The sequence below is a fragment of the Stomoxys calcitrans genome, chromosome 1 (genome assembly GCF_963082655.1).
Source record: "Stomoxys calcitrans chromosome 1, idStoCalc2.1, whole genome shotgun sequence".
NCBI lineage: Eukaryota > Metazoa > Arthropoda > Insecta > Diptera > Muscidae > Stomoxys > Stomoxys calcitrans.
Window position 1 is genome coordinate 252,100,849 of NC_081552.1, and position 19,459 is coordinate 252,120,307.

Sequence of the window (19,459 nt, forward strand, 5' to 3'; positions counted from 1 at the left end):
GAAACTAAAATGAAATAAAAACAAATGATTCCACAGTGTAAAAGAAATGTCTTGTGTGCTTCTTCTCTTAAGCTGAGTATTCTGTTCAGTATTTCGAGCGGAATGCTGTCAAACTCCATATAAAAAAACGTCGGCGAAACATTGGCAGAAAACCGGCGGAAAAGTAGTACTCTGTTTAAAGTGAGGAAAATGAAAAAAAACTGTTATAGTGGCAACACTTAAACTATTGCCAGCATCATTTTAGTTTCTTTTATTGGTTTCAATAGTTCCATTTTCTTTATATATTTGAGAAAAAAATAAAAATAAAAAAAAAAAATGTTTTGGTATGGGAACAAAAACATTTGATTCCGCTCGCGAAATAATTAAAAATTTCAGCTGCTATTCCGAAATCAGAATAGAATACCAACCCTTAATCTCTAAATCCATGTCTTATGTTATATTCTTCCTTTAAAGCTGAATATTCAGCTTTTTAAGCGGAATGTTGTCAAACTCCATATAAAAAAAAAACGGAAAATGGCAAAAAAAAACTTGAACTGAACACTTGAACTATTGCCGGCATCATTTTTGTTTGTTTTATCTATTTGAATTTTGGGGAGGTCAATTTCTTGAGGTGCAATCAACGTTACTAGGTCTGTTTGTGTACTTTTCCAGTAAAAATTTGCAGGAGAGTAAGAGCCAATTTACTATCTTTAAAAAATTTGAAAAAAAGTACGCGAAAGACTTCCAGTAAATTTTTTTAAAAAACAGCTGATTTTTGTTTTGGATGTTTTTTTTATTTCCTTACTTGGAAAACATGGCAGCCGGTTCTACGTACCGAATTGGCCCGATGGAGTCTTTCAGTGTAAAAAACACTGCTACAACAGCAACAACCAGTGCACGAAGCTACGAATGTCATCTGTGGTGCTAGGCGCTAGTTCCAGACAGAATCTCTACACTGATGCTGAAGAATCTGTATCTGCCTAGAGTCGATTACCTTACAACTGCCCTCAGCCTATCTGAACACTATTATATTGTAGTACCCGATGTTTGGAAGATGGGTAGTCTGATCCCGCTACTGAAACTTGAAAAGGACACGAGCATGGGGGAGTCGTACAGACCGATCTCCCTTCTCTCATCAGTAGCCAAGACGCATGAGGGGCTACTCCGCCCGCTTCTCTCATTGGACAATTTCCATTCGCCGAACATCAGTAAGCATTTCGAAGGCTGCATAGGACTACAACTGATTTACATGCCATCACGATATACAAAAGTACACTTATTGTGCTGACAAAGGTACCTTGGACTAACCATCTAATGCTTTTGGATATTGTGGCTAGATAATGCTACGACCACTAATGTAAGGCTAAAGGAGCTTTCTATGGTCATGTGGCGGCTACGGACACTTTGTTATCATTGAAGATATCTTTATCCGTTCACAATTGGCAGACTAATCTGCACTGTGCGTTATTTGTTTAACTGCCCAGCTAGGCATGGCAGCATCGGTGTTGGTTTCATCGTAGCTCTCCGATGAGGATGATTCCATCAAAACACTTAAGAAACCGATAATTGCTCTTTTCTTGGTGTCTGGAAGGATATAACGTTTTAATTTTTCAAGATTTTCCAAATAATTCCGCAAATTTTGCACTTACCTTCTAATGGAGAACACCTGACTTGAGGTAAAATTACAACTTCATTTGTCGAGTTTTCTGTACCTGAACACTAGCTGCTGCCATGAATCTTCATTAAAAGTATTGGGTTGCCCAAAAAGTAATTGCGGATTTTCATATAGTCGGGGTTGACAATTTTTTTCCAGATTGTGACTCTGTAATTGCATTCTTTCTTCTGTCAGTTATCAGCTGTTACGTTTAGCTTGCTTTAGAAAAAAAAGTATATTTGATTAAAGTTCATTCTAAGTTTTATTAAAAATGCATTTACTTTCTTTTAAAATTACTTTTTGGGCAACCCAATAAATAGAAATGACACAAATTTAGTGAACAATATTTATATATTTTACTTACCTCTGCCTTTTTTATCCATTTTGTCGTTAGTTTTTTTATTTTTATGTAACGGCTGCTTATCATAAAACAGCTGACCTTTACAAAACATGTGTTCAAGTTTCAAATTTCTGCTGGCAAACAATTTGTGCAAATTTGCACATATTTTTGAGTTCCCGAACACAGCTACTGTTGGAAAATTTCAAATAGTGGCACAAATAGTGTCATTCGTAAAAACGTGGATTTTTTGTAAATAGCACAAAAAATCGCCCCTTTTTCCTTTTTATTAGAAACTTTAAAATATTTTAAATATTTTACATTAAAAACAAAAACAGTACGTGTGTAACAAATATGACAATTCAATTATTTTATAATTAACATAACATAAAGTCGTAGGTAGTGACACGAGCTGGAACTATTCAATTCAGAACTGATTTTAAAGATTTTTTAACGGCTGCTTCATTGGCGGTAACCTTACTTTTTGCTCGGACTGCAAATCTTTAGGAAACACGTTAAACGAGTTATTTAGGAAACGGTGGTCCATTCTTTACATTTCCATAAGTTCAAGTAGCATTTGTGTTACTGTTTTACTATTCAAAAAACCCAAAATTTAGAGCAGAACCTAAAAACAATGAAATTTTTTCGCAAACATTAAACTTTTTTACTCCCGCTCACCTGAAAAATTAGAAATTTTCGATGAATTGAACATTTATATGCGATTTGTTGAACGACAAACAATAAATAATCGCTACATAGTTGTATTTTTGAACAAGTGGCAGTGGTTGATGGAAAGGTCAAAACAGAATGAGCGGATTTAATAAGGTGGCCTAACGCGAACAGCTGTTAGCAGCCGGTCAAGTTTGACAGTAGGAAGATGTCATATATTTGTTTGCATTCTCTTTGTTGTTATCTTCTTTCTCGCATATTCTCTGCTCATGTTCGCACACGTATACACACACGCACACAAATTTCTTTGCGCGTGTTGGTAAAACGTCGATCAGCTTGATAGCAAAATGGCGAATTGCACCATATGATTTTTGGTTTTTGTACAAATGAGACCACCTTTGATTGTTTCGCCATGAATCATATGGTGAAATCGCAATTTTGTCGTCATGCTGATCGACGTTTTGCCAACGCACAAAAGAATTGTTTATCGTCTGTATATACGTCTACATAAGGGGTGTGTACATGAGCTAGAATGAAGATAACCAAGGCGGATTTATAAAGGTGGTCTCACGCGAACAACTGTTACCAGCCGCCCAGGTATGACGGTATTAAGATGACAGATTTTTGTTGGCACTCTCTTTCCTGTTATCTTCTTTCTCGCTTATTCTTTGTTCATGTACGCACACGCATATACATACGCACACAAATTTCTTTGGGTGTGTTGGCAAAACGTCGATCAGCTTGATGACAAGATGGCGAATTGCACCAATTGGTTGTTGTACAAATGAGACCACCTTTAAATGTTTCGCCATGGAAGATAACAAAGAGAATGCAAACTTAAATCGAGCATCTTAACACTGTCAAATAGTAACCACTGTTTGCGTGAGACAACCTTAATATATTTCAGCCATGTGTGTATGCTAGTTGAAAAACGTAATACGCTTTACGTTCTGGATTAAATTTAACCTTCAGGGCGTTTCTTGCTATCCATTCCCTTTGAATGGTATTACTGTCATATGTGGGCCACAAACTGACAGCTGCTCAGAGTTGTACATAAACTTTGTTGTTGGTCAAGTGATACCTTCTTATTTCGATTGAGTCCAATTTTGAATTTCGGGAGAGTTTGTTGTTGTTCGCTGTTTCGGTGTCGCGTTCGCGGTGGATGCAAGGACTCTCTGCGTTTAAAGAATTGTTCGTGTGTGTGTATGCGATAGTTTTCCAAGGGAAAAGCGAGAAAAAACCCTATTTGAAAATATTAAATAAATTTTATTTAAATAAAGTGTAAGCATTAAAAAATACATGTATTTTAAAATACGTATTATAATAAGGAAAAACAAAGAAGAGTAGCCAGCAAACTCCATCATAAAATATGTCTAGAGTTCAGTGAAAAATAAGAATAAATCCCAGACAAATGAAAAAAAAATGGGATAAGCTTCATTTGATCTTTGTATTGTGATACAGAAGGAGCCAAAGGGGAAAAAACAAGAAACCAATTTTAAAATCCTTGCATATTTGCATCTTTTTGTGTGTGTGTGTGCGTGTTTAGTAAATAATTTAATACATTTAAGAAATTATAATTCAACATTAAAGAATTTCAAATTGTTCCCATTTCAAAAAGAAAAAGTTTGTGGGTTTGTATGTTGCTGCTTTCCCGTGTCCATGGATGTGGTGCTTGCTGTTGTTTTTTCTGTTTTACATTACATCTCACCTCCCACTGCGCACAATAATCTTTACTCACGTATGCGAGAGTACATACAACATACGTACTTACACACATCCGTTGCGTTCATATAGAACGCGTTGGCTCTGCTCTCACCTTATCAAGTCTCACTCAGCTATTGTTGTGGAAGTTTAAACTGGCTGCTGCTACATACATACTGGTAGCTCAAGCCTGATTTCTTTTGTTTATTATTGTCAAGAGACGAACGACAGCGGGTAAGATTTTTTTGTGATTTCTTTTGGATTTTTTTTTTCTCTTGTAAGACGTTGAGTTTTAGAGGAAAGAACCTGTGTGTGTATATTTATTTACTTTGTGTGTTAAGTTCTTCATAAATTATCCTCAATTATGGAAACCATTAAAATATGCTTACACATTTATGTATATATGTTCATACATATATGGTGCATGCGGTGCATTGTGTTTATAAGAAACAGTGACAGAAGCAGAATAAAAAAGAGTATTCGAGTACAACAATAATAATAATATGGACACTTGACAAAAAGAAGTACCAAGTCGTGTGTGCTCAAGTATGTGTTGTTGTATTGTTGTATGCTTTCTTTATTATTTTTCCTATTCGCATAAAATCAGTGTTGCCATACTCAAATCATTTTCAGTTAATAGATTCTTTCTTAAAGAACAACTAATTATGTCAATAAAAAGAAATGAATAAATACTAAAATATTTATGAAACGGATTAAAAACAAATTATCCCACGAACATTTCATTAAGGAACAGGTGGCAAATTTCTCACATATCAATGAGTGCTGGCCGTTCAAGTTTAAGCTCAATGATAAGGGGAACTCCTTTTTATAGCCGAGTCCGAATGGCGTGCCGCTGGGTGCCAGCCCTTAATGGGAGAAGTTTTTACATATCTGCTATGTAAGTAAACATGGCATAGTAACTCACAATTGTCGCCAGCATTAGGAGGGTATGACCACCGCAGGAATTTTTTCCTGATGTTCTCGCCATGATTCTAACTAAGGCGTTCAGCGTCATAGGCTGACATGCTCTGCGCCACGGTTGCTCACAATTTTAATGGACCTTAAAAGTGTTGGGGTCTTTTGAGTCAAACCTACTAAGTTGCTAATTTTTTGTATTCTTAGGCTACGTTCAGATAAGTCAAATATTCTACCCAACTTGTTTTATCATTTTTGCCCAAAATATGTAAAAATCATATATTCTTGATTTTGACACATTTGCACGTTTGCCCAAAAACAAATCAAATAGCGTTAACCATTAGAGCAAAAAAGCAAATTTAAATTGTTTGAAGCTCCTCAAGTATTCCTTCACCATAAATTCCCAAATTATAAACCTTCGATCAACGTCATTATTCCAAGATTCCAGTATCTCCGAGAGCCCGGTCGTATCGTGTAGAAAAGTCTTTTTTATCAAAAGCCTTAACATGTCCTCCGTTGTCTATGCTCTCACTCCTATATCGTCTACTAAAGTTTCATTTGGACATAGGTTTTTGAGAGAAACTTTTTATCCCCGGGATTGAAATTCATAGGCGGACAAGTAATTTATGTGCCAAGAAGGCGTCCAACATGGTAGTGATTACTATTTTGTCCATATTCAGGGTAATTTCGAAGAAAGGCTACATCGAACAATGTATTGATATATCTTCCTTATAAACCTATCTGCCAATTCGATTTCTGTAGGCCTCAAAATAACCTTTTTTCACTAATTTGCTGACTACTGGAAAATACAGTTTTTTATGGTACCTTAAGGCAGCATCGTATTAAAAAATGAAAAAAAAAATATTATTTTAAATAATTTTTATGACTGAAATGTTTTTTTTTTAATGTCTTTTACCATTAAAAATTATTTTTGATCAACAATATTAAATTTTTCTACGCCTTCTTAACTTCTAAAGTCAATACATTCATAAATTGCACTCTAAAGAACAGGCACTTTCGTTCTTATTGATGGAAAACTCTCACTAAAAGTGTATTTCTGCCCTAATCTGTAATCTCAGCTCAAATATTTATATTTACAAAGAGAGCAGAGGATATTATTGATGTTAATTGATAATTTTTTAAATAGACAGTTTTACATATTCTTAGTTATTTAAGTATAAAAAGACAAAAGAGCCGACTACTGGTACATGCCGAACTTAGGAGCACTTACCCTATACAGTGCAACTCACGATTTATTATTTGTTATACCATGTTATTTAAAACTTTTCCGTAAGAATATTTTTTGGTACATATCATTAATACTGAAAGACTTGGTATTAAAATACAAAATTTTTTAGACATGATATAAAAAAGGATTAGGGTAAACATAAACAGCCTTACTTACAAAGGAATATTTGACAGATCTATAAGGGAAATCTGTTACATAAACCTATTTCAAATCTAAGAATAAGGCCGTATATGTTTACATTTTCTTTAACTCTGAAAAGTCACAATTTTTTTGTACTCTTACGTCATTCTTCATCATATTGATTACGACCTACTTCTAGGCGCTGAAATTGCATAGTGAGCAAAAATCAGAACTAACATTCAGTTCGTTTTTTTATTTTCTAGTTCATTCTTAACTAACATTCAACAAAAATTTTTTTTAAGAATTCCCTAAAGTTATACGAATAACGAGTTTAAAACAAACAAAAAAAAACACTTTTAGTCGTTATTAAATCGGGTTAAAAAATTTACTCAGAAATAATGTTTTGATTTTTTATGTTCTATCATATTAAAATTCTAAATTGTAAACAAATTAAACGGCAACACTGGTTATCACATGGAGAACGCAGCCCCACTCAACATCCTCTTCTAATGAAATGAATTGACATATCATATAATCTGTAGGGAGATGCAGAGAGTGTGACCCGAAGAGAATGACGGCGAGTGGGAGAGAGAAGTAAGAAATGTGTCAAGCAAGCAACCATGGTGGAAAGAAAACCCAACATGAAATTAATTCTGCTCTGTCATGTGAAAATATAAACTAAATTTTGTACTATATTTAACGGTATTTCTTCTTTCAATGGAACAACAGAACTTCACAAAATGTATGCATGCATGATGATGATGTGTTTTATTGTAAGACTAATTTATGTGTGTGTAAATATGTAAAAGCAAATCTCAAGCTATCGGCCAGAATCAGCAGCAGTAGCAGTAGCAAAAGCAGCGGCAGATTCATAGCATTCGGCGACATTCGGTAGTAACGAACAACAACAGCCAGCAGCCAATAAAAAAAACACACACACAACAGCAGCAACAAGAATTGGAGCCACCAACAGCAGCAGCAGCAACAACACGAGAGAACACATTGTGTTTCGCCACAGCTAATTGGATTTGTGTGTATAACACAACAATACACAACGATGAAACGACAATAATATTGTATTTACATACTTATCTGCAAGTATTTATATATAAGCTATATGGGTGTATATTTACAAGCTACATACAGCATAAGTAACATACATAGATATGTACAAATTGTGCGGTGAGACAAGCCAATCTGTGTATCCATCATCACTGGATTAAACTTTTTTTAACTAAATGATTTAAGAGTGTGTTTGTGCGGTTATGTTCTGAACTTCATTGATATGTCACTGCCCTGCAAACATTTTCTATTGTGCGAGTAACTAAATTGGCACACGAGGAAGTTAAAAACAATCACAGGCGATTTTGCTTTTTAGCTATTAGCGTTCTAGTGCGGCAGAAAACGTGCCACGCGATAGAGGAATATAACCAAATTTTGGCCAATTATTATTTGACAATTCGGTAGTATTTTGAAATAAAACTTAATTCTGTTATCATTAAATGATGATAAAATAAAGAAGGCAGCTTATTACTAGAGTGCGGATTTTTAAGCAAAATCGAAGTTTCGCCAAATATTACTGGACAAATTCGGTGGTATTTTGAACTAAAATTTAATTCTGTTATCACACAAATGACTCCGGAACTTTGAATTCGTATATACTATACATTTTTCCATGAACATTCCATAAAGGAACGGGGAATACTTCTCTCATATCAATGAGTCAAGTTTAAGCTAAATAATAAGGGACCTCCTCCTTTATGCCGGGTGCGAACGGCGTGCCGCATGGCGACAATACTTGTTAGAGAAGTTTTAGCATGGCAGGATACCTCACAAACGTGGCCAGCATTTGTATGGTGATAGCCACTGCTGAAAATTTTTCTGATGTTCACACCGGGATTTAAACCCAGGTGTACGGCTTCATTGGCGGAAATGTCAGCCTCTGCGCCACGGTTGCCTTCTCCGATTTCTCATAAATGTGTGCAGAACACCACACACACACATTTAGATGGAAAAGTTCGATTTTGCATAAAAATTCGGATTCCGATTTCGTTTCCTTGACGCCAATCCAAACAGCAATAAGATATCTTTTTCCTAACTCGAGCTGGAATTTTCTAAGACAGCTCTATCTATGGGTAATTATATATCCATTCGGCGTTAAAATATTAAGTTATAAGGAACCTCCAAAAGGCAGTTTTTCGTTAAAAGGGTGAGAGTTAGAAGTATAAAATAAAAAAATCGCTCTACATAATTTTCACAAAATTAAACTTGTTTTTTTTATCAAATTTGGGAAAAATCTTTATTGGAAACCCTGGCTTTTTTTAATTTTGCCTAGTATACATATCTACATATGTATTGTCTACATAAATACATACACATGTATGCTTCTAAGAATGTGTAAATGGGCAATTTTTTTCTTTCCATTAGTTGTGTGTTTGCTCCTCTATTCTTATTGCTCAACAATGCAATGTCATCCGTTTACACATTTACAGATAATGTGCTCCAAATCCAAATAACTAGAGACATTCAGTCATACACATTTCTGTTATACTACATCTTTTCCCATACCTCCTTTTATGTTTGCACAAGAAGCAAACGCCAAAAGCTGTGTGCTTGCTACAGATTCTTTGGTTTTGTTTGTTGGTTAATACTGGCGTATTGGCGATTATGTTGTTTATGGCCTTCCCTGCAAATTGGCAATTTCTCTTTCTCAATAAATATGTCGGTCGCCCGATGGTTAATACTTAATGTAGACAAAAGGTAAACTGGATATATTTGCCACATGCTGCATACATACTTGCGCACACACACATACAGTAAGCTCACCTTTGGAAAACAAGTATTTACACTTTCATTTCTGCTCACACAGTGAGTAAGCCTTTTTCACCTTTGAGAAGAGTAATTAACTGTTATTTTCATTAGTTGATAACATTTCAATGTAGCGAAAGCCAACAACGTCAATACAGTAAACCTTTGCTTAGCCAATGAGAAAATCTACATATTTGTTTTAATGATGGTAAAGATAAAATTAGTTTTTAATTTAAAGGTATTTTTAAATTGTACAATTCAAAGCATTGTTTTTTAACTCGTTTTCATTTTTTACTTGTCTAGTAGTCAGCCCCATTGTACGCTATTGGTTTGTGTATTTGTAGTGTAAGCAAATACTGAGAGAGATGTTGCAATTCGTTGAAAGACCTTCAGGGAGAGAGAAAGAGATAAACAACAAGATAACATTGAACAACTGTAATTGAATGTTCGTTCTTAGTGCTATGCTGTTGAGTTTGCATTACATACCGCTAAGATTTACTTGAATCTAATGTATAAACGTATATGTGTATGTGTTTAGGTAGGTAGGTAGGTTTGCTTAGATTTTATGAGTTAATCATGATTTGGTATGTCAAGGTTGTCCAGCGTTCAAGCCTACCACAAATTCACAAATCTGTGTAAATGAAAGAGTATAAGGATTAATACTAATGGACGTACCCACCTAGTTAAAATATACTTTGTTTCTTTAATCTGCACGTGGAATACAAAATGCTGGGAAAAGGTTAACACCATTTGCTTGGCTTAGAGGAGATGTATAGATGTTCGAATCTTTAAATACTTATACTTATTCTATCTAAAAAATCCCAAACTAGTGTATGGAGCAAAATAGAATTAAGCCACAGATTTATTGGCGTTACTTATCCCCTTACTAACCTATCTTCACCCTCACTAATGCTGTTAAATTTGGTTAGGGTAGGTTGATTGATGTTGGTAAGAGGGTCCAGAGTCTAATCATGTTACTAAGGTGATATATAAGCAATTTTTCGTGGGTTCTAATTTATAAAAATGAACGTTCGCTTATCATATCAATACCCATTTGTCGGTATCTGGTGATCCTACTTCTTGTCGTCTTCTTTTGTAAATTTAACGTGGTGAAACGTTTGTCATAAACGGGCAGATTACTGTCTTCTCAGGGTTAATTTTAAAACCCCTATGTACATCAATGTATGTTTCTTTTGCAGCTAAAAATCGGTATTAAGCTCAGTTTTCACAGTGAAACTCCATATAACTCTATTCTTTACCTACTTTACTTTTTTACTTTTCTTTAAAAGCGTGCACGAAACGTTTTTCAAAAAAAGATTTTTTGTCGCATTTGCGTTCATTGCGTTTTAAATAAACTACAATTGTTTGCAAATAAATCTCTTCCAATATTTTTTTAATACAACACTACGCAAACACAATTTACCAAAATAAATGCCGGTGGTTAGTGGGGTTAAACATATGATGGGGTTGCCTATATGCCTTCTTATTGTAAAAAATACTTTTTTGATGATTTTTACCATATGGGAAACAATGTTTTGTTAAAACTTTTCACAGTGATTGAATTTAATACCTACCTTAATATGTAAAACTACATCACAAAAGCTGTCTTCTGATTCTTAGAAAAAATAAAAAACAACTCAATACCGATTTTTTGCAGATATGGCAACCATCCATTGTGGTGACCTTTATTGGAAATTTTACACTAACAGTTATTTGAGTTACCCACTTGTCCAAGACATTGATATTTTTAGTCAAAAACAATGCAGCCTTAGCAAAATCATGAAAGAATCAGCAAGTCGGTATTTGCAAGTGATGCAACGAAAGCAAAGCAATGTCCATGACACATGGCTAAAGTGCTGACAATTTGAAAATTACATGCTTGGCCATTTATGTAACTCGGCAGCGTTGCAAAAATTTTGGTAAAAGAGAGCAGACAAAGATTGATTATACATAGCATAGGCAATAAAACTGGTTAAAAAATCTAATAAAACTATTATTTAATAAGTTCAAGTTTACGCTCGTCTCAATGAAGCAGAAAGTTAAGATTATAACGGAGAGCTTGTTATTTTTCTTAATCTGCCATCAAACGATATGTATTTGTTATATGACATGTTAAACTTAGCATATGTTAAAGTTATACACATGCATACAGAAAGTGACATGCCATACAACCAATACATATCGTCTGATAGATAACCTTTTACCAAAAAGCACCCTATCCCAAAGGAAAGGTTACAAAAAACGACGCTATTTCAAAGGAAAGGGTACCAAAAACCAACCTTTCCCAAAGGAAAGGGTACCAAAAATCACCCTGTCCCAAAGGAAAGGGTACCAAAAACCACCCTATCCAAAGGAAAGAGTTCAAAAACCATCCTATCCCAAAGAAAAGGGTACCAAAAATCACCCTATCCCAAAAGAAAGGATACCAAAAACGACTCTCTCCTAAAGAAAAGGGTACTAAAATCAATCCTTCGCAAAAGAAAGGGTAATAAACCCAACCTCTCCCAAAGGAAAAGCTACTAAAGCCACCCATTCCCGTAGAAAAGTGTACTAAAACCACCCTTTCGCAAAGGAAAGGGTAATAAAACGAAAATTGTTTAAAGGAAAAGCTGCTACATACAACCTCTCCCATAGGAATGTGTACTAAAACCACCTTTTCCCAAAGGAAAGGGTTCTAAAACCATCCTTTCCCAAAGGAAAGGGTACTAAAACCAATCCTTCGTAAAAGATAGGGTAGTAAACCCAACCTCTCCCAAAGAAAAAGTTACTAAAGCCACCCTTTACAGTAGGAAAGTGCACCAAAAAACCTCTTTCGCAAAGGAAAGTGTAATAAAAACAACTTTCTCAATGGAAAAGCTACTACAGCCACCCTCTCGCATAGGAATGTGTATTAAACCACCTTTTCCCAAAGGAAAGGGTACCAAAAAAAACTTATCCCAAAGAAAAGGATACCAAAAACCACTCTCTCTTAAAGGAAAGGGCGCTAAAAAACGCTCTATCCCAAAAGAAAGGGTTCTAAAACCATCCTTTGCCAAAGGAAAGGGTACTAATACCAATCCTTCCCAAAGGAAAGGGATAGTAAACCCAACCTCTACCAAAAGAAAAGCTACTAAAGCCACCCTTTCCCGTAGGAAAGGGTACTAAAACAACCCTTCCCAATGGAAAGGGTACTAAAACCACCCTTTCCCAAAGGAAAGTGTACTAGATCCGCCCTTTCCCAAAGCAAAGGGTACTAGATCCACTCTTTCCCAAAGGAAAGGATACTTAAACCAAACTTAAACTTTGTTAAAGGAAATTGTACTCAAACTACACTTTCCCAAAGAAAAGGATACTAAAACTACACTTTCCCAAAGGAAAGTGAACGAAAACTACACTTTACCAAAGGAAAGTGTACTAAAATTACACTTACCTTTCCCAATTGCGTTTTCTATTTAATTGTAGAATTTTTTATATTTTTTAAATGAAGTGAAATCTTTGTTATATTTTAAATATTGCATAAATCCTTATAACAAGGAAATTCTTTACGAATCCTTAGATTGACTTCCACTAGCCATTAAATGCTTAAAAATTGTTGTGTGCGTGTTGGTTTGTATTTGCATTAGCCATGATATTGCTGTTTCCGTCACCGTAGTTACCAACCCACCAAAAATTTGCTTTGCAATGAAGTGAATGGCACGCGACCATAGGAAACATGTCCTAAATATAAAATTAGGCAAAGTCATCTTAGTACATTATGGAGGGATTGGTTATGATGGCCGCCTCTCTTAAAAGGGGTGCTGTTGCTGTTGCTGCATAGAAAAATAGGTTGGGTATAAATCGCAAACTCCACTCCACCAACAAACCCTTAAAAGGGCCACATAATGCAATCCAATTTTATTTTTACTATGATGTAGTAAATCTCTTGCATATGGTCCCTAATAGGGATGCCAACTTGTGCTTTTTTAGGACACCAAAAACCCGAAATTGTACCATGTAGTGCCAAACGATAAAAACTCTAAGTGGATGCTTTTTGCATTTCAAGTTAGCGCTTTTTACCCTTTTTGAAATTTTTACTACTTTGGCCCTTTCTTGTTTAACATAAAATTTCCCACAAACATTACTTAAGGAATAAGAGAAACTTCTCCCACATCAATGAGTTATATGCGATTAAATTTATGGGTCAATGAACAGGGACCAATTTTTGCCGAGTCCAAAAGTAGAAAAGTCTTAAATGGCTGATAACATCACAAAAGTCGACAGCATTAATGAGAGGAAAACCTCCACTGAAAATTTTTTATGAGGTTCAATCCGGGATTTGAACCTAGGTCTTCTGATGGGTTAATGAAATCCACATCTCGACGATCAACGCGAAAATATTTGATGGCAATGCCCCATAATTTTTTTTTCGTCAATTTGTATATGCGTTGTGGTTTTTGTAGTTGTTTTAGTTATTCCTGGAACAAACCCTACACAATGCCATGATCACAAAAATGTTCATTAAAATTATTCACTTATTGGAAAATTTTCCAAAAATCAAAGTTAGTTTACGCAAAATTTTACTCTTTTTTAACCCCTCTTACAATTTTTATTACGCTTTTTGCTGGTAAATTGTTGGCATCACTGGCCCCCCCCATATAGCGTGCAAATTGTTTTGTGGGACAAGATTAAAAAATAAACAACACCGGCAGCTGGCATAACAAAGCCTTAATGGGGAAATAAACGACTAAAGCAAGACATTACAAAAAAATAAAAATAAAATAAAAGCTTGCCCCATTGACAACAAAAACAAAAGAAACTATCAAAACTTGTGTGTGTGCCTCTTAGTCTTTTTTTAGTTCGAATGATAATGGCTATCAAATTGGCAATCCTAAACCCATTCAGTGTTTTTTTTGACAGCACATCTCGATGTTATAAATTCCCACTATACCCACTAAGACAAAAGTCTTGGTTTCCCAAGAGGGTTGCTGATGACAATTTGGCTGTAATTGTAGATGAAAATTGCAAAATTTTTTGAAGCATTTGAATTTAAAATGAGAAAACTTTTCACAATAAAATGGAATTTAAATTTTGAATTTCATAGAAAATTTAAATTTTATTGAAGATTCGTGCTCTGGTCTTAAATACCTTTCATTTGAGTCCCATATTATCATTATGGGTTTATATTCCATTTGGCTGGCTTGGGAGGTTCGGCGACCCCCTAGATATCCCACCCTACATAAACAAACTAAGTTTCGCTGAAATCGCCCCACCCATCTCCAATATCTGGGGTTTTTGAAAATAGTGTAAGGGGAGGGTCCGCTCATTAAAGTTTGGATGTTAGATCTACTTCAGCCCCAATTACCATTGGTTTAGGGGGAGTTTTTAGGGTGACACGAAACTATCAAATATCTATTGTTTATCACCAAAGACATTCATGTCCGGTTTGAAGAGAGTTTAGAGGCGGACCCCTAAGTATATCAGCATCGTGCTAGATCACGATTTAGTTTGAGCCCCATAATGTCAAACATTTTGAAGGTAGCTATCAAGATATTCAGGGCTATGAGTATCGTTCAGATTCACACTATTTAATTTTTTTGTATTGGCTATATACATTCAAAATCATATTTCAAGCGACCACTTGGGTACCACATTTTTAAATATCCGTAGGTCCTCCTGTGTCTACCCTAATTTGAGGGTAAACATTGTACTCGACCACTATAGAACGTTTATTTCTGTCCTATACTATCCCTCCCTCAGACACCAAGGAATACATTTTTGTCAGATTTCTATTCTACTTTAAATACCTTTCATTTGATACCCATATTGCCCAAAGCGGTAAAAGTGTCCTCTTGGAACTTTTTTGGGGACCCCCCCCCAACACTTTAGGTGAAAGTTGTATACCAAGTTCGTACTCTACTATGAAATACCTTTCATTTCATACCCATATTGTCCCAATCGGGTGGATTTTGGAATGGGGCGTCCCCCAAGGTTATTTGACCCAAAAATTATATACCAATTTCGTATTTTTGGGGTACCATACAAAATTTCGCTTAAATCGGTGCACCCGTCTCCGAGATCTGGCGTTTGTGAAAAAGGGGATGGGGTGGGCTTCCGCGCCCCCTTCGGATATCAAAACATATTATTACGTCTGTGAAAATTTCATGAAAATCGGTTCTGCCGTTTTTGAGCCTATAAGGAACACACAAACAAACACAAATTGATTTTTATATATAAGATTAGACTTGCATAGAAAATTAGGAATTCTTCTTGGTAATTTTATTCACCCAGAAAATTTCAGTTTTTTTTTGCTTTCTGGTTTTAAACATTTTTAATGCTTCGCCTTAATGACACATCATTTAACCAGTTTTTTTCTTATGTTCACAAATTTTAGTTAGCCATGTCTTACTTGTATTTAGTTTTGTTGTTTTAACACCAGCCAACATTTTTATGTACGCAGCCATGAAAGGTTTATTCATGTTTGAATTAAACCTTTTGATGATCACCATAAACACAAAACAAAAACAAAAACAAAAAAACTAACGCCCTTGAACATTTTGAACTTTTATTTGACCTGCTATCATCACCATCATCGCAGCCAAGCTTGCACACACACACACATCACTCTCATTGCAATTTTCATGTTTACCAGGCACTTGACTTATATACAAATGTACAGTGTTGGAAAAAAATGTTTGTTTATACAAATGTTAAATGGTCTAGAGAAGGAAATTTTGTGGGTAAAGAAAATTTCATTGAAATTTTGTCATGGAGAAAATTTCGTGAACATTTTGCAAGAAATTTTCATATAAATTTTGCCTTAAAGAAAATTTCATTGACATTTCTCTAAAATCATTAAACATTTGTCTATCGACACGATCTCGGTACCTAGAAGATTGTTTTTTTAAACCATATGATTTCTTTTGCCCTCTAGTGTATCGCTCAGTAATGTGTTGATTTATGATTTCAATTGAAATTTGCAAATAAACATTTCGTTTGATTTGAATGTGCTGTGAAAATTAAATCAAAGGTTAACACCCACACTCACCAATATCACCATCATTCACATTACATTGGTATTTCCTGTTTGGGTTTCACAAAAATTTAGAGCTCAAGCAATGTTGGTTCATCGATTTATATGAAAAACATCCCCAAACAAAAAACCCAAACGCACAAAAAACAAACTAAAATCCATGGCTAGGCATAAAAACAGACTCATTAAAAGTCACCTTTTAAGTGGTCATATTAACTACCTCAACAAAGTACTTCTAACACCCGTCTCCATAGCATCACCCTTCAACAACTTGGAATGTTATTTAAAAATTTAAGCTGTTTGCTTGTATGTGATTGTGTGTGTGTTTGTAGGGTTCATTCACTACTCAACGCAGCAGCATCCAACATCCAATCTCCAACACATGAAGTAGGGTCAGTGAACAGTTGTGGGCTTTTCTTTGGCTCCTGCAGTAGATAGGTGGGCAGGCAGGCAGGTACGCAGGCAACAGCAGGAAGATGGGTAGGTAATGTTGCCACATTGCGCATGTTTCACTTTTTTCATTTTCAGGAAATTTATGTTTTTTATTTGTGTGTTTTGGTACCGTTATATTGTGTGTGTGTGCAAGGTGTGTGTTTGGTGCCTAGGTTTTTGTGTTTCTTTGCGTGTTTCGTTGCGTTTTGTAGAACAGCCTCCGAACAGCAACAGAGTAGCGTTTTTTTGTCAGCCCAACTACCACCATCAGTCGACTGCTCTTCACAAATTAATGTCGTACAGATTTTTTTGCCCAGCTTGACATGAAATGACATTAAACGTTGTTTGCTGTTATTAAGGCAAACGGTTTTAGTATAAGTTTTCCCGTGTATTTTAATTTTTATGCTCTTTATCAAATTCAGGCAAATGTGTGTCGATGGTGACCAGGGGTACTTCTAAAAGTGTAGATATGGGGTATATTCAAAAATTTTGAGAATATTTTTTTTTCCAGGAAGGGATGCCGTTAAAATGGACTTCAATAAGAGAAATTTATTCCATTCGAATAAAGCAAAAATTTATTTTAGCTCCGTTCAGCCGAAGTCAGATATCCTGGAGAGATTTCCAGTGCAAAATTGTACTGACTAGGTATGGATACCGTCCGATAAGAGGTGATTTATAAAGTTTTTTACTCTTAAACATGTTGCCAGCACATAATGGGGAATGTGTACAATTAACAAAAATTGATTCGAACTCAGATGTTCAGCGACCTATGCTCCATATTAGCTTTGTTCATAGAAAGTCATGGGCAGAAAACTTGACAAATACATAGCGGAGGATATGAAAAACTCTGCCTAACTTAAAACAATTACGGTCGAGTCCGCTTAATTGAAAACACCAAAATACGGGACATTTTTTTCAATAAACCGAAGTTTTCTGTTATGCAAAGTCCGGATAATTGAAAAACTTTTCAATTAACCGAAGTTTGTAAAATAAATAATGTTTTTCATCAGCAGAAATTCAGATTAGTTGAGGGTTTTTTAATTAAAAGATTTTTTATAATAAAAATTATGAAAAATATGTTGTGAAATTAGTTAGAAATCATCGACATCGAGGGGGCTTTTAACAATGTGCGGACCGACACACTGATCCAATCCTTAGACCAGTACCGGGTGGACCCGGTCCTTAGAGACTGGATAAACCTGGATAATGACTGGGCTAGACCCGGAGGTCTAAATGTTAACCCAGAGAAGACGGAAATATGCCTGTTCACGAGGAAGACGAAGGTGGGCCAATATATCGCACCACGTTTCTTCAATAAGATGATTTCGATATATGACAAGGTCAAATACTTAGGTGTGATCTTGGACAGGAAACTGGATTGGAAGTGTCACATTCCGGAGCGTACTGAAAAGGCTCACAGATGTTGGGGACTATGTAGACGGGCCGTAGGCTCGAAATGGGGCCTGAATCTGAAGATAGTTTACTGGCTCTACAGGAGCGTGATTAGACCAATACTTACTTACGCCTCAGTAGTTTGGTGGACTGCTATGAAGAAAAAGTGCACCATAAGGACCATACAACAGGTGCAGAGAACATGTTGTCTTGGCATAGGCGGTGCGATGAGGACCACACCCACTAGGGCACTGGAGACTATTTTAGATATGCGACCCATTGACATATAGATTTATTTGGGAGGCAGCCACTGCGGCTATGAGACTTAAGGCGTTGGGAGAATGGATTGAGGAGGGATGCAGCGCATACCATCGCGGTATAATCGGGGCGACGATAGGAAACTTGGAAGGAAGGGAAGAGGTTTCCGATTGGATACCTGAGCAAAATAAGCCAATTACTGGCTTAGGTGTATATCCATAGTGTCATGGGGCGGATTAATATCTGCACCCTCTTTTCAACCTACTGGCTAAGGTCCATGTCAATAGTGTCATGGGACGGCTTAATATCTGCACCCTGTTTTCAACCAAACCTAACCTAACCTAGTTAGAAATTAGTACAATTAATAAAATCCTAGCGTTAACCAAATCCAAAAATTTCATGATATACATTTTTAATTAAGCTGTGTTCATATCATTGAAATGTGAGTTTTTCAACAAAATTTGTGTTTTAATTAAGCGATTTTTCAATTAAGCGGAGTGAAATGTGTGAAATAGTCCTTAAAATCAATTAGTCCAAGTGATTTTCTTCAATTAACAGTTTTTCTTTTCAATTAAACGGAGTTCAATTAAGCGGATTCGACTGATTTTTTGTTGTCATATATCTGCATCACTAGTTTTATACCAAACCAATACTATACGTTACGTTAAGTAACATAACGGTGTAGCCAAGGTTTACTTACACCAATCGAAAGTTGTTCGCTAAAAACAAATGTCTAATAATTCATATTTTCTGTGTGGAGACTTTAAAATAATTTCAATATTTGTTGAATTATGTTGGTTTTCTTCCACTTCAACTTTGCATTGCAAGTGTTGATACAGCGGTCAAAAAAAGTATTCATCATTCAATGTTTTTTTTTTAATAAGTCTACAAAAGACAATTGGAATAAAAACATATTAAACTAATGATGCAGTAGTGCTTGTGTGATATATATGTACA

At 35.4% G+C, this 19,459-nt stretch overlaps 1 protein-coding gene across 7 annotated transcripts in view; it reads left to right on the forward strand.

Moving 5' to 3' along the window:
* Positions 1-3,704: 3,704 nt before the first annotated feature.
* LOC106093800 (prominin-like protein) overlaps positions 3,705-19,459 on the forward strand; it is an 86,896-nt gene continuing 71,141 nt past the window's right edge. For 3 of the 7 annotated variants that reach the window (XM_059360980.1, XM_059360969.1, XM_059360988.1), the window contains exon 1: positions 3,705-3,920. The gene's annotated coding sequence lies outside the window, so the exon portion shown is untranslated. Of the gene's footprint in view, positions 3,921-3,985; positions 4,575-19,459 lie in introns of those variants that run through there. The other 4 variants (XM_059360939.1, XM_059360977.1, XM_059360966.1 and 1 more) reach the window with 2 other exon arrangements.